Below are 7,753 nucleotides of genomic sequence, written 5' to 3'. Positions count from 1 at the left end.
ACAAACATGTTAAATAGATTCCCTTTATCTAATTAATTAATTTCACCAAAGTAACTGCACTGTCTATTTACATTGTAACCATACTGGAGTACTAATATATTAGTTATATTGTGTATTCTAACGCTCGACATGTATTACTACCCAACACTGGATATTCTGGACTTCTGTGATGTTGAGGTGTGGCCACTTCATTGTTCAGAGGACACCAGCAGATTGTGTTTGATTTCCATTCCCCCGCATGCCCCCAGTAAAATTGGCCAGATGTGGGCCAAACATCCTGAGCTGGGTTAGAATTGTGTTAACATCATAATTCAAGGCCATGTGTGGGCCATAAGAGAACTGCAGATGTACCACATTTGGGCCAGATATTAATTGCTATCTGGCATATTTTCTGTTGGAAAATTTAATTATTCATTCATTAATTCATCGTTTGTAACAACTTATCCTGTTTGCGGTGTGTCGGGAGCCTATGCAGAATGACTAGACAGTGACACACCGTGGAAGGGGTGCCTGTCCATCACATGGCACTGTGACTCACACACTCACACCTCTGGGCTTCAGGATTCTGGATCTATGTGACAGTGACACTACCTTTTAGCGCCTATATATTTTTAAAGTCACATATTTTCCTATTCATTCATTCATTCATTATCTGTAACCGCTTATCCAGTTCAGGGGTCATATTTTCTTAGATATACGCAAATTATTAAGCAAGCTTCCGTAATAGGCTTCCAGGAGAACATGGCACCCAGTGTGTAGTACCTTTTTTCTTCAAGTCACACTCCTAGGACCCCTTCTCTTTAGGTGGGTGCGCATAATTCATTACATAACATTACATAAGATTACATTAATACACATTATCTCTCGATAGAGCATCTTTTTTATTATTATTTATTTATTTATTAGGCCCCAATGACAAGGTGAACTAGGATGAAGTGTGTATTAATCAGTTTATTGTCCTGCCAACCAGAGTTCAAACCTGCCCCCACCCCACAAATCACATTATTTATGTACTATTTACAAATATTTGCCCTGGGTGATTTTGCTGGTATCACCAACCTGGAAGCTCCCTTTCCTCTGAACAATGTGTTTCAGCTTTATCTGCGCTCGCAGACTCCTCCTAACTTTCAACTACAGGAAAAAAAAAATCCATCACCTCCATTATCTCGCCATCGTCCCTCCTGCAGATTAATGGTGCTTAAGGTCTAGAGGCCGCATCAATAGTGATAGGTTTACCAGAACTGTTCAACTTCACCACTACCTGCTGCTGATCAAAATGAACAGTTAGGTAATGTATGTGCACGTCTAAATGTATGTGGACACTCCTTGCTGACACAGGTTTTGAACTGTGCAACATATATTATCTCCATAGAAATGCATTACAAACAGGCGAACAAGAGCCTAAGATCTGCACGCTCATTGCCAAGTGTAGCAATGGAACTACATTCTCTGGAGTGATGGAAGTCCATCCGATACATTTTGATTATCCAGCAACAATGATTAACCTCAGTAATTCTAAGGCTGGATGCACTCAGATTGTCACAGCACTGTTCCAATATCAGGAAAAGCAGGTGGTGTCGCAGTCACACAGCTCCAGGGGCCTGGAGGTTGTGGGTTTGATTCCCGCTCCGGGTGACTGTCTGTGAGGAGTTGGTGTGTTCTCCCAGTGTCCGTGTGGGTTTCCTCCAGGTGACTGTCTGTGAGGAGTGTGGCGTGTTCTCCCTGTGTCCGTGTGGGTTTCCTCCGGGTGACTGTCTGTGAGGAGTTGGTGTGTTCTCCCCATGTCCGTGTGGGTTTCCTCCGGGTGACTGTCTGTGAGGAGTTGGTGTGTTCTCCCAGTGTCCGTGTGGGTTTCCTCCAGGTGACTGTCTGTGAGGAGTGTGGCGTGTTCTCCCTGTGTCCGTGTGGGTTTCCTCCGGGTGACTGTCTGTGAGGAGTTGGTGTGTTCTCCCCGTGTCCGTGTGGGTTTCCTCCGGGTGACTGTCTGTGAGGAGTGTGGTGTGTTCTCCCCGTGTCCGTGTGGGTTTCCTCTGGGTGCTCCAGTTTCCTCCCACAGTCCAAAAACACACGTTGGTAGGTGGATTGGCGACTCAAAAAGTGTCCATAGGTGTGAGTGTGTGAGTGAATGTGTGTGTGTGTGTGTGTGTGTGTGTCTGTATAGGCTCTGGACCCACCGTGACCCTGAACTAGATAAGGGTTACAGATAATGAATGAATGAATGAATGAATGAAAAACATATAAACCTTTCCCAAACAGACGTTGTCCTACAGCAAAGTGGGACAAACTAAGTATCGATTACTCTCATCTAAACCTTTGGAAATACAGTGTATTTAGTAGCAAACATATTACGAACGATCAGAATATGTATGCACTGGTATTCTATCTGGTATTTTATGACGCACACATTGGTCCATGACTCACATTGGACAGAGGTTCTACAGTGGCAATGTGTTTCCTGTCCCTGTGCCTTTCCCTACCTCTTAGTCACATTTAGTCAGACAGGCAGACACAGAAACACACCAGCTTAGTGATAGTTTAGGTGGCAAAAAAAAAAAATAATAATAATATATATATATATATAATGAGAGAGAAAGAGTAAGAGACAGAGATAGCGAGAGAGACCTCAAAGTCATCTTGAAAAAAAAAAAAATAAATAAATAAATAAAAGCACAAACAACTTCATTACTCACTTGATATAACCATGAATATATAAATAAATATTGGCTTCATTCTTGCCTCGACCCAAGCCACATTTCTAAACAGAAATGCAGAGTTGTGAGCTGGAGGATGTTACTTTTTCAAAACAGAAAAGCTATTATGGTAATACAGCAGTATCAATTGTGCATTAAACAAAGATTATATCTTTATTCTCCACATAGACACGGTTTTATTTATTTATTTATTTATTTATATTTACCCTACCAGCAAGCGAACAGTAGCCAAACATATCTAGGCTGCCAGGTAGAAACCTCACTGACATTTAGCTGAAGCTTTTGCTTGTGTGCTGTATCTGACTAATTCATATTTTAATTAATGATGATGACTTGAAGAAGTTTATTTCTATTGTTAAAATAAGATATCTGTCTTCTTCCTTCTGTAATCACCAGCTAATTAAAACATATCAACCAGCTTGTCTCATATCAGTTGTTCAGATGTTCCTCCCACTTTCTCTATCATCAGAAGAGGGGGTTTCCAAAATATCATTCCACAGAGCTGTAGCTCTACTTTATGAAGTGACTAAGGACGTTTTCAGCATGCAGTTTTGATTTTGATTAAAGTGTCCATTTATAAATGGGCCCCTAGAGATCCACATCAGAGTAGGAGTGCTTGTCATAAATAGTGTCCTCCAGAGCATATACTGTCGTTTGTAAAAACATGAGAGAGGAAAAAAGTGAATCCCAGACCAGCCCACAGTCTGAAGCGAGACCTCTATCCAACCCTGTGCTGCCACAACTGCCTTATTGTGCTGTTGTTTTCAATCAGGCTTAAGGCGAATCACTTGATCGCCTTGTGCTTTCCCATCTTTTCCCCTCCACACAACACAACACACTTTGGGGAAATGTTCCTCGAACTCTACGGGTTGAAGGGAGTTAGGATCAGAAGAAGTGCTGAAGTCAAAGCCTGGTTCCAGAAGGACACCTTAACCAAGTAGCCATGCCTTTGAAATATGTCACTCACCGGTGTTCCTGGTGGATATCTGCAGCTTAACAGCCCTGTCCGGTGGGACAAAGCCACTCTTTGTTGGAAGGACAGATGAGGCTTCTTGTCCTGCTCTTCCCCTACTCCAGTGTGTCTTTGGCAGGGCCTTTTATTGCTCTCCTGTGTTGTGATGTCACGGTCTCATTTGCCTAATGTAATAAGTTACTCCTGTTGGACATAGAGCTGGTGATAAGGGCGAAGTGTGAGAGCAGTTCTATAATCGGCCTCCTCCACAGTCTGTAGACCTTTGTCCACTGTGGACTGATGGGTAAAAAACATCAGTTTTTTCAGCCTAAATTTTAAGGGAGATCAGAAAAAAAACGTTTCTAATTCACAGCGAACAGAAGGTTCTCTGTAGTGTTTTTCACTGCTTTAATGTGCCCCCTCCTGACATGAGCTTTAAGCTGTGCATTCACAACTTGTATAATCCAAAATGAGGGCGGTTACATGAGTGTAATTGTCCCTTTAAAGGTACAACAGTGTTCTAAGAGTCCAGCTGTGTTCCCTGAAGGTACATGATATTTGCTTTTAAAATAGGAAACCTAAATAGAAGTCCTGAAGTGAAATGAGATTTATGAAAATAATGCAATTTCAAATTCTGCAATTAACCCATGGGGACCAACGTTTTTGATTATGTCCAGAAAATGGCCACCATCTTGAAAGCTGCCCTACTGGGTCAAGGGCAAGTTTTTTCCAATGGGAAAGTGGTCACGTAGCATATCAAAGAAATAAAAGCATGTCCTGCGAATTTTGACTCACCCTGTGTTGTATATGCACCCTTGATGGTACCACTGCTGTGACAGTTATTGTGAGAGTGTATAAAAATGATAGTAGATGTAATATATCATCACTTAATATCATATTAATATCATATATCTCTGTTTTTGTTGATTTTTATTTTACTACCTCATTGAAACAAGGCAGCTGTCCTTCACATTGTGTGATTTATTGACATCCAATATAAAAAAACTAAGACGTTTATTCCTTCTCCTGTAAAGGTGCTATTGTGGAGATACTTTTCCTTGGACAGGGACAATATGTGTATTCTTGGGGGTCATTTTTTTCATTAAATGTCCTTGAATATGTAGTATATCCTGGTATATATTCAGTAGAAGAGTTTTGCTGGGGGCGGTACGGTGGCAGGTAGTGTCGCAGTCACACAGCTCCAGGGGCCTGGAGGTTGTGGGTTCGATTCCAGCTCCGGGTGACTGTCTGTGAGGAGTGTGGTGTGTTCTCCCTGTGTCTGTGTGGGTTTCCTCCGGGTGCTCCGGTTTCCTCCCACAGTCCAAAAACACACGTTGCAGGTGGATTGGCGACTCGAAAGTATCCGTAGGTGTGAGTGTGTGAGTGAATGTGTGTGTGTCTGTGTTGCCCTGTGAAGGACTGGCGCCCCCTCCAGGGTGTATTCCCACCTTGTGCCCAATGATTCCTGGTAGGCTCTGGACCCACCGCGACCCAAAAATTGGATAAGCGGTTACAGATAATGGATGGATGGATGGATGGAGTTTTGCTGGAGGAGAAAACTTCAATATCGACTAAATCTCCTCCCATTTCTTTGTAATTCATAAATATGTCAACTATGTTTTTTTTATAAGCTTTTAGACTAGACTGTATATAAAACATCTTATAAAGGAGATGTTTTAGGGTGACACGTCTATGCTGTATTCAGCGTAAAACACTGGGTCTCTTAGACTTTGATGCTGACGTATGATGTCACCAAACTGTAATGCAAAAACACACAATCCTTCTTTGGGCCCAAAGGCTACAGTGTTATCAATCCAGTATATGACCCATTAGTCTTACTGTATCAACAGCATTTCTATTCCTGGTCGTAGACAGTTGGAAATCCATCCCTCTGCTGCTCATTTATCTGTATTTATACATGAGCTGTGCCACGTGGCGAATGACTAATTCTATTTTGTTAAGACGAAAATCAATCCACATTCCAGAGGCAGTTGAAGTACAAAGTGAAAAAGGGACGCCTTGAGCTTCTTCCAGACTACGTACAGGATCCTCTGGACTAGAATAAAGGCCAAAAGTTTGCCAGCAGTGTTAACGTTCTGGTTAAACATTGGTCTTATTTAGTTAATTTGTTTTGGACTAAATTCTACATTTAGAAGGGAGAGAGAGAGAGAGAGAGAGATGCATTCACTAAACTCCAGAAGGGCGTCTCACTCTACAAATTAATCACATCATCAAAAAGAGTAACAGCACAGTGGTGCAGCAGGTGGGTGTTGCAGCCACACAGCTCCAGGGACCTGGAGGTTGTAGGGTCAAGTCCCACTCTAGGTGACTGTCTGTGAGGAGTGTGGTGTGTTCTCTCTGTGTCTGCGTGGGTTTCCTCCGGGTGACTGTCTGTGAGGAGTGTGGTGTGTTCTCTCTGTGTCTGCGTGGGTTTCCTCCGGGTGACTGCCTGTGAGGAGTGTGGTGTGTTCTCTCTGTGTCTGCGTGGGTTTCCTCCGGGTGATTGTCTGTGAGGAGTGTGGTGTGTTCTCCTTGTGTCTGCGTGGGTTTCCTCCAGGTGACTGTCTGTGAGGAGTGTGGTGTGTTCTCTCTGTGTCTGCGTGGGTTTCCTCCGGGTGACTGTCTGTGAGGAGTGTGGTGTGTTCTCCGTGTCTGCGTGGGTTTCCTCCGGGTGATTGTCTGTGAGGAGTGTGGTGTGTTCTCCTTGTGTCTGCGTGGGTTTCCTCCAGGTGACTGTCTGTGAGGAGTGTGGTGTGTTCTCTCTGTGTCTGCGTGGGTTTCCTCCGGGTGACTGTCTGTGAGGAGTGTGGTGTGTTCTCCGTGTCTGCGTGGGTTTCCTCCAGGTGACTGTCTGTGAGGAGTGTGGTGTGTTCTCCCTGTGTCTGCGTGGGTTTCCTCCGGGTGACTGTCTGTGAGGAGTGTGGTGTGTTCTCTCTGTGTCTGCGTGGGTTTCCTCCGGGTGACTGTCTGTGAGGAGTTTGGTGTGTTCTCCCTGTGTCTGTGTGGGTTTCCTCCGGGTGACTGTCTGTGAGGAGTGTGGTGTGTTCTCCCTGTGTTTGCGTGGGTTTCCTTAGGGTGACTGTCTGTGAGGAGTGTGGTGTGTTCTCTCTGTGTCTGCGTGGGTTTCCTCCGGGTGACTGTCTGTGAGGAGTGTGGTGTGTTCTCCCTGTGTCTGCGTGGGTTTCCTCCGGGTGACTGTCTGTGAGGAGTGTGGTGTGTTCTCTCTGTGTCCGCGTGGGTTTCCTCTAGGTGCTCAGGTTTCCTCCTACGGTCCAAAAATGCACGATGGTAGGTAGATTGGTGACTCAAGTGTCTCCCTAGGTGTGAGTGAATGAATGTGTCGTCCTGTGAAGGACTGGCGCCCAGTGATGCCGGGTAGGCTCCGGATCCACCGCGACCCTGAACTGGATAAGTGGTTACAGATAATGAATGAATGAATGAATGGAATGCTGTCCTGACTCTCAGAAATACACTGCAGAAACTGATCCTGACCTAGTACTGACTCTGTGATCAGGGCCTGGCTGCCATTTTATTCTTAATTTTAAATAATGCACACAATTGGAGAATCCTAGAAACCTTTTCTGGAGAGGGCTACCCCACCACCTCGCCCCACTGTTAAATATATAACAACATGCCAGCGCCTGAGGGTCAGCAGGAACATTACATTCTTGTGCCAAAGACGACAACTGAAAAAAGAGCTGCACTCTTATTTCCTGTTTTCTGTCAGGTTCTCTCACTATCACCATGGAAGCAGAAGCAGTCTCCCTGGAGTAAAGATATGTTATCAAAAGACACACACACACCCACACACACACAAACACAGAGATGTCCTGTAGACTGAATGAAAATGAGAATGTGATAAATAATATTTATCACTATTCAAAAAAAAACAAACTAACTCTCATAATTCACTAAATTCATAAGTTTGCCTTTATTTTATTTCATATTTATTTATTAATTTAAGTTCATTTTAAGGGAATTTTTAGTTTGTTGGCTGTTTTGCTGTGAGGGAAATCTCCCAGTTTAAACCCCCTCATTTACAGTACATAGGAGCATAGTATTTTAATTCACTAAATCTTTAGTTGCATCT

This window comes from Hoplias malabaricus, chromosome X2 (genome assembly GCF_029633855.1).
Source record: "Hoplias malabaricus isolate fHopMal1 chromosome X2, fHopMal1.hap1, whole genome shotgun sequence".
NCBI lineage: Eukaryota > Metazoa > Chordata > Actinopteri > Characiformes > Erythrinidae > Hoplias > Hoplias malabaricus.
This window is presented reverse-complemented; position numbering follows the sequence as displayed.